This window comes from Muntiacus reevesi, chromosome 2, assembly GCF_963930625.1.
Source record: "Muntiacus reevesi chromosome 2, mMunRee1.1, whole genome shotgun sequence".
Classification (NCBI taxonomy): Eukaryota; Metazoa; Chordata; class Mammalia; order Artiodactyla; family Cervidae; genus Muntiacus; species Muntiacus reevesi.
The window spans coordinates 96,896,204-96,905,107 of record NC_089250.1 but is presented as its reverse complement, the minus strand read 5'-3'; the positions used below and the strand labels follow the sequence as shown (position 1 = coordinate 96,905,107).

The 8,904-nt window shown below is 39.4% G+C and overlaps 1 non-coding gene across 1 annotated transcript; it reads left to right on the top strand.

Annotated features, from left to right (window-relative positions):
• The first annotated feature begins 8,352 nt into the window (after positions 1–8,352).
• Positions 8,353–8,459, top strand: LOC136162082 (U6 spliceosomal RNA). The gene has a single exon (XR_010661932.1). It is a non-coding gene; the product is annotated as a U6 spliceosomal RNA (small nuclear RNA).
• Positions 8,460–8,904: the final 445 nt, after the last annotated feature.

The following is an 8,904-nucleotide window of genomic DNA, read 5'->3' as shown; positions in this document are numbered from 1 at the left end:
TAAGGCTTAGTTTATCTGTGCAATGTGCATGGTAACACCAATTTTACAAGAATCTGGTGATGATTAAATGAGATAAGTATGGTCAATTCCACAGTGACTGCTACTTGGGGCCAAGAAAATAACAGTTTATTATTTCTTCCTTTAATATCAAACAATAACTCATGCCGTAACATCAAGCCTTTAGCATGCTTTCCAACCTTCAAACTACTCATTGTCTTAAAGAGAATAGAGTATAATACCCTAAACTAGGGGCACAATTAGGAAGGAAATCTCCAAAGATAAAATTTTAGCAATGTTAGAGAACATGTCTTTTTTTTATTCTTTATAATATCTTCTCAGGAGAACATATTGCCTGGAACCATATAGTGGAGGCTTCACAGAAATTTACTGGATAAGTGAATGAGTGAACAAAGATCAGGGATCTTGAATATCACCCAGTACATTCACCTTATTCACCTTATATTTTTTAGTATAAGGTAAATATACATAAATACATAATATAAAATTTGCCACTTTAACAATGTTAAAGTGAAAACTTCAATAGCTTTTAGTATATTCACAGTGTGGTACAACCAACACCACTACCTAGTCCCAGGTCATTTTCATCACCACCAGACTCCACTCCCTGCCAGAATACCCTGGACCATTAAACAGTCACTTCTCATCCCTGCACCCCAGTCCCTGTCCATCTCTAATCTGCTTTTTGCCTCTATTAGCCACCTTTTTCTGCTGACTATAAAGAGTTTATCCCAGGAATGCATATTAACTTTACAATTTAAAAGTTGATAAATATATTACATCATACTAAAAAATAATAAAGAAAAACAATCATCTAAATATGCAGAAAGGATTGGATAAAATTCAATATCCATTGTCAGTAAGAACTCAGCAAACCAGGAATAGGGAAACATTGCTTTTCACCATCATATGGAATGGTAGTAGCAGTGTTTCATGGATGACTTTCCTGTGGTTAAGATGCCACTTCCTAGCCACCTTATTCTTTTTTATTCTTATTCTTATAACTTCCATGTTAAGATGTATTCCTAGCCACCTTATTTTTTTTAATTAATTTATTTTTTAATTGAGGGATAATTACTTTACAGAACTGTGTTGGTTTCTGCTAAACATCAGAATGAATCAGTCATAGGTATACATATGTCCCATCCGTCTTGAACTCCCCTCCCATCTTCTTCCCCACCCCACCCATCTAGGTTGTTAGCAGTCCGAGTTTGAGTTCCCTGCGGCATACAGCAAGTTCCCATTCTAGACATCTTATTCTTAAACGAGGGAAGTTTGGGGCTAGAGACATCACATGACTTCCCAGCTTACACAGTCAGTAAACCTCAGAGCTGGGGATCAATTAGTTTGATTTCCTTTCTAGAGCATCATAGTGCACTGCTTCACATACACATTTGAGCAGGTTTTACATTAAGAAGTGCCACTCACATTTGCTCTCTTTTTCAGGGAAGTATAAGACAATAGTTCATCCTGATTTCTCCCCTTAAGTGAATGATTTAAGGAAGGCTCTCCATTTTTCAAAATGTGTTCCAAGAGTAACACATTGTCTCAGGCACAATGTTAAGTGTATTACAAACATCTAACTCATTTCATTCTCACTATACCATTCAGGTATGACTGAAATCAAATCTCTTAAGAATATACAGTAGAAGTGAGAAATAGACTGAAGGAACTAGATCTGATAGACAGAGAGCCTGATGAACAATGGATGGAGGTTCGTGACATTGTACAAAAGACAGGGAGCAAGACCATCCCCAAGAAAAAGAAATGCAAAAAAGCAAAATGGCTATCTTAGGAGGCCTTACAAATAGCTGTGAAAAGAAGAGAAGTGAAAAGCAAAGGAGAAAAGGAAAGATATACCGATTTGAATGCAGAGTTCCAAAGAATAGCCAGGAGAGATAATAAAGCCTTCCTCAGCGATCAATGCAAAGAAATAGAGGAAAACAACAGAATGGGAAAGACTAGAGATCTCTTCAAGAAAATTAGAGATACCAAGGGAACATTTCATGCAAAAATGGGCTCAATAAAGGACAGAAATGGTTTGGACCTAACAGAAGCGGAAGATATTAAGAAGAGGTGGCAAGAATACACAGAAGAACTATACAAAAAAGATCTTCACAACCCAGATAATCACAATGATTATCACTCACCTAGAGCCAGACATCTTGGAATGTGAAGTCAAATGGGCCTTAGGAAGCATCACTATGAACAAAGCTAGTGGATGTGATGGAATTCCAGTTGAGCTTTTTCAAATCCTGAAAGATGACGCTGTGAAAGTGCTGCACACAATATGCCAGCAAATTTGGAAAACTCAGCAGTGGCCACAGGACTGGAAAATGTCCATTTTGATTCCAATCCCTAAGAAAGGCAAAGCCAAAGAATGCTCAAACTACCACACAATTGCACTCATCTCACACGCTAGTAAAATAATGCTCAAATTTCTCCAATCCAGGCTTCAGCAATACGTGAACTGAGAGCTTCCAGATGTTCAAGCTGGTTTTAGAAAAGGCAGAGGAACCAGAGATCAAATTGCCAATATCCGCTGGATGATCAAAAAAGCAAGAGAGTTCCAGAGAAACATCTGTTTCTGCTTTATTGACTACGCCAAACCTTCGACTGTGTGGATCATAATAAACTGTGCAAAATTCGGAAAGAGATGGGAATACCAGACCGCCTGACCTGCCTCTTGAGAAATCTGTATGCAGGTCAGGAAGCAACAGTTAGAACTGGACATGGAACAACAGACTGATTCCAAATAGGAAAAGGAGTTCACCAAAGCTGTATATTGCCACCCTGCTTATTTAACTTATATGCAGAGTACATCATGAGAAACGCTGGGCTAGAAGAAGCACAAACTGGAATCAAGATCGCCGGGAGAAATATCAATAACCTCAGATAACACCATCCTTACGGCAGAAATTGAAGAGGAACTAAAAAGCCTCTTGATGAAAGTGAAAGAGGAGAGTAAAAACGTTGGCTTAAAGCTCAGCATTCAGAAAACTAAAATCATGGCATCTGGTCCCATCACCTCATGGGAAATAGATGGGGAGACAGTGGAAGCAGTGTCAGACTTTATTTTGGCGGGCTCCAAAATCACTACAGATGGTGATCGCAGCCATGAAATTAAAAGATGCTTTTATGACCAACCTAGACAGCATATTAAAAAGCAGAGACATTACCTTTGCCAACAAAGGTCCATCTGGTCAAGGCTATGGTTTTTCCAGTGGTCATGTATGGATGTGAGAGTGGGACTATAAAGAAAGCTGAGCACCGAAAAATTGATGCTTTTGAACTATGGCGTTGGAGAAGACTCTTGAGAGTCCCTTGGACTGCAAGGAGATCCAACCAGTCCATCCTAAAGGAGATCAGTCCTGGGTGTTCACTGGAAGGACTGATGCTGAAGCTGAAACTCCAACACTTTGGCCACCTCATGTGAAGAGTTGACTCATTGGAAAAGACCCTGATGCTGGGAGGGATTGGGGGCAGGAGGAGAAGTGGACGACAGAGGATGAGATGGCTGGATGGTATCACCGACTCAATGGACATGAGTTTGAGTAAACTCCGGGAGTTGGTGATGGACAGGGAAACCCGGCATGCTTCAATTCATGGGGTTGCAAAGAGTCGAACATGACTGAGCGACTGAACTGAACTAATACCTTTGAGATGGAGACAAATATCTCATTTTTCAGGTGAGGAAAAAGCAATACGAACAATTTAAATGACTCACTCAGAATCAAAGTGCTAATAAATTATAATTTCAATGCTGTTAATAGGATTTAATTTTTTCAAATAGGACGATCTGGAAATTACACAGATTTAGGGAATGTGGAATCAGCAATTAATCATTGTTGTACACCGTAGTATTTCTCGGGGCTTGTAATAATTCAATTGCTTTTAATGGGAGATGACTCTAATTGATTATTCATAAATTTGTGACAGGAGAATACAGGATATAATATTTTTCAAACATATTTGAGCTAAGGAAACTTTAAAACCAACTTACTGAGTTAATATTTTACAAGCAGTAAGTAAACTGTCAAAGTGAATAGTTTGATGAGTTTTGAAAAATGGTTCAGTTCAGTTCAGTCACTCAGTCATGTCTGAGTCTTTGCGACCCCATGAATTGCAGCACACCAGCCCTCCCTGTCCATTATCAACTCCCGGAGTCCACCCAAACTCATGTTCATTGAGTCAATGATGCCATCCAACCAGCTCATCCTCTGTCATCCCCTTCTCCTCCTGCCCTCAATCTTGCCCAGCATCAGGGTCTTTTCAAATGAGTCAGCTCTTCCCATCAGGTTGCCAAAGTACTGGAGTTCCAGCTTCAGCACCAGTCCTTTCAATGAATACCCAGGAATGATCTCCTTTAGGATGGACTGGTTGGATCTCCTTGCAGTCCAAGGGACTCTCAGGAGTCTTCTCCAACACCACAGTTCAAAAGCATCAATTCTTCTGTGCTCAGCTTTCTTTATAGTCCAACTCTCACATCCATACATGACCACTGGAAAAACCATAGCTTGACTAGATGGACCTTTGTTGACATAGTAATGTCTCTGCTTTTTAATATGCTATTAAGATTGGTCATAACTTTCCTTCCAAGGAGTAAGCATCTTTTAATTTCATGGTTGCAATCACCATCTGCAGTGATTTTGGAGCCCCCCAAAAAATAAAGTCAGCCACTGTTTCCCCATCTATTTGCCATGAAGTGATGGGTCTGGATGCTATGATCTTAGTTTTCTGTATGTTGAGCTTTAAGCCAACTTTTTCAATCTCCCCTTTCACTTTCTTCAAGAAGCTCTTTAGTTCTTCTTCACTTTCTGCCATAAGGGTGGTGTCATCTGCATATCTGAGGTTATTGATATTTCTCCCAGCAGTCTTGATTCCAGCTTGTGTTTCATTCACCCCAGTGTTTCTCATGAGGTACTCTGCATATAAGTTAAATAAGCAGGGTGGCAGTATACAGCCTTGACATACTCCTTTTTCTATTTGGAACCAGTCTGTTGTTCCATGTCCAATTCTAACTATTGCTTCCTGACCTGCATACAGGTTTCTCAAGAGGCAGGTCAGGTGGTCTGGTATTCCCATTTCTTTCAGAATTTTCCACAGTTTACTGTGATCCACACAGTCAAAGGCTTTGGTATATTCTATAAAGCAAAAATAAATGTTTTTCTGGAACTCTGTTGCTTTTTTTGATGATCCAACAATGTTGGCAATTTGATCTCTGGTTCCTCTGCCTTTTCTAAAACCAGCTTGAGCATCTGGAAGTTGACGGTTCACATATCACTAAAGCCTGGCTTGCAGAATTTTGAGCATTGCTTTACTAGCGTGTGAGATGAGTGCAATTGTGTGGCAGTTTGAACATTCTTTGGCATTGCCTTTCTTTGGGAATGGAATGAAAACTGACCTTTTCCAGTCCTGTGACCACTGATGAGGTTTCCAAATTTGGTGGCATATGGAGTGCAGCACTTGCACAGCATCATCTTTCAGGATTTGAAAAAGCTCAACTGGAATTCCATCACCTCCACCAGCTTTGTTCATAGTGATGCTTCCTAAGGCCCACTTGACTTCACATTCCAGGATGTCTGGCTCTAGGTGAGTGATCACACCATTGTGATTATCTGGATCATGAAGATCTTTTTTTGTACAGTTCTGTGTATTCTTGCCACCTCTTCTTAATATCTTCTGCTTCTGTTAGGTCCATACCATTTCTGTCCTTTATTGAGCCCATTTTTGCATGAAATATTCCCTTGGTATCTCTAATTTTCTTGAAGAGATCTCTAGTCTTTCCCATTCAGTTGTTTTCCTCTATTTCTTTGCATTGATCGCTGAAGGAGGCTTTCTTATCTCTCCTGGCTATTCTTTGGAATCTGCACTCAAATAGGTATATCTTTCCTTTTTTCCTTTGCTTTTCACTTCTCTTCTTTTCACAGCTATTTGTAAGGCCTCCTAAGATAGCCATTTTGCTTTTTTGCATTTCTTTTTCTTGGGGATGGTCTTGCTCCCTGTCTTTTGTACAATGTCACGAACCTCCATCCATTGTTCATCAGGCTCTCTTTCTATCAGATTTAGTTCCTTCAGTCTATTTCTCACTTCCACTGTATAATCATAAGGGATTTTATTTACGTCATACCTGAATGTTCTAGTGGTTTTCCCCACTTTCTTCAATTTAAGTCTGAATTTGGCAATAAGGAGTTCATGATCTGAGCCACAGTCAGCTCCCGTTCTTGTTTTGCTGACTGTATAGAGCTTCTCCATCTTTGGCTGCAAAGAATATAATCAGTCTGGTTTTGGTGTAGGCAATCTGGTGATGTCCATGTGTAGAGTCTTCTCTTGTGTTGTTGGAAGAGAGTATTTGCTATGACCAGTGCATTCTCTTGACAATACTTGACAAATGGAACCACCTACATAATCAAGGTAAGGAAGGCACTACGTTAGCCCTTTCTCAGAGGATTTCCCCACATCAGGCCTCAGACATTTGGTCTGTCTTCCTTCATTCAGTGTAAAGATTTTGAGATTCGGCCAGGTTTTTGCATGTTACTTTAGCAGTCTTTTCCTCTGTTGCACTGTATGGTGACACCATAATATGTTTGTTTACCTATTAATGAATATGCTTTGTTTTTATGGACTATCTTCTACTTTGGAAATCACTGACATGGATCTTAGCTAATGATGGATTCTTAAGAACTCTTTTGGAGAAGTAGAAACCAGAGATGTCACATATGCAAAAATTTTCTCGGCCATGTGGTAGCTGAGACATGGAAGGAAAAAAAAGAGCTGGGAGCCCCTTCATGTCGACATTTTTTGAGCATTTTATGAACCTTACTTCATTAAATTCTTGAATATTAGTAAGTCATTCTGAGGACCAAAGTCAGAAAGTATTTTGTGGCAACAGTGTGTGTGTGTGTATGCACACATGTGTGTCTGTGTGTATGCATGTACTGTATTAAATACAACAGAGAAGTACAAGAAATCTTCACCTCTCTCAAGATGAAAGGAGCAGATTTTTGTGACAGAATGTTAATCTAGCTTCAGTCTGTAGATTGATGGCAAGTGCTATGTTGAATGTAATTAATAAATATGAAGGATTAGATGTTGAGTCTGATATCTATTGACCTTGTAATTCTACAGAACTTACAGGCAATAAAATGTCCCTGTATGTTGTACTGAATCTGTGTCTTGTTTTTACAATTATCTTTGTAACTGGTTTTACTCCGTTATCATTCCAGAGAGTTGCTCTTCCCTATTACAGCACTAATAAATTAGGGACTCCATAAGTGCCTTTGTTCAGATTCATTTTCTTCTTTCTGTTAATGAACAGCCATCTGCAGCTGCTCCTCGGTCTTAATCCATCTGCATGGAGATGCTATTGTTACATACAGCATTCTATAAATATTGTTATGCTGACAAGCTGACTGCAGATGGGGGGGATGATATTTTTATTATTATTATCTCTGATTAAGAGACAGGCCAGATTGACAACACAAGGGCTCTGAGGTCCCTTCTCTTCTGTAAATTGTCTGTTCACATAATTATATTTCTAGTAACAATATTACGGTATGCATTACAATCATCATTGTGGTTGTTATTTGTTATTTTCTGAGTAACACTTCTGCATTCTGTAGGGTGCGAGGCACAGCATGCAGGAAGATAGAGTTCAGACTTGAAAGGATTAAATATTCATACTGTAAAAAGCAGTCTGATCAGCCTAAGAGAACTGAGCTGTTAAAGCATACATGGTGTCCTGGGCCATATTTATATGCCATGGACAACAGCAAAGGAGTTGTATTGCACCCTCCATATGTCAACCCTTCTCTTACACATAGAATTGGTCTGAAGTTCCTAAGGTAAAGCAGCACATGAGAAGAGAAATGTCTTCATTTAAATTCAGAATATGGATGCTGTTTTTTAATGAGACAGCTTGAGAGATGACAAGTTCACAATTAGTGGGAAGAGCTTTCATTACCAATGACTTAGGTGATTTCTCTTCAGCAAAGTGGAAGAGAAAGAAATGATTCAGTTGGTTTGGGAGACAAAAAAATCTACTTAGTGTGCACCTAATATATGTTAGGTGCTGGGAACAGACTTGTGAACAAGGCAGCAAGTTTCCTACCTGTAGTGAGGTTGTGCTCTAGTGGATCAAGTTAGACGTTGAACAAGCGATCAAAATTGTGATTATGCAAAAGTAAAAGGGGCTATTGAGTGTGTAATTGGAGGGCCCAGGAGAAGGAAGGCATTCAAGCAGTTGACCTGTAGTAGGTTGGACAGTGACCCCCTATGTTCACCTCAATCCCCAGAACCTGTGAATGCTGCTTTGTTTAGAAAAAGGATTTTTTGGTACTTGCTTTTGCAGCACATATACTAAAGCTGGAATGATACAGAGAAGATAAGCATGGCCCCTGCGCAAAGACGACACACAAATTTGTGAAGCATTCCATTTTTTTGTTGTTGTTGTTTTAACACAAATAAACGGAATCTAGAAAATGGTACTGATTTATCTATTTGCAGGGAAGGGCTATAGATCCAGGCATAGAGAATGGACTTTTGGATATAGCAGGGGAAGGAGAGAGTGGAATGAACTGAGAGAGTGGCATTGACATATATACATGACCATGTGTAAAACAGATAGCTCCTGGGAAGCTGCTGTACAGTACAAGGAGTCAGCTCTGTGCTCTGTGACAACCTAGAGGGTGGGCTGGGTATATGGGATGCAGGCCCAAGAGAGAGGGGAGATGTGTATATGTACACACATAGCTGATTCACTTCACTGTGCAGCAGAAACCAATACAACATTGTAAAGCAATTATCTTCAAATTTTTTAAAAAATGATTAAAAAAAAGGAAAGCAGTAGGACCCACTTTGGACAGTAAAGAAAAATAGAAAAAGGAC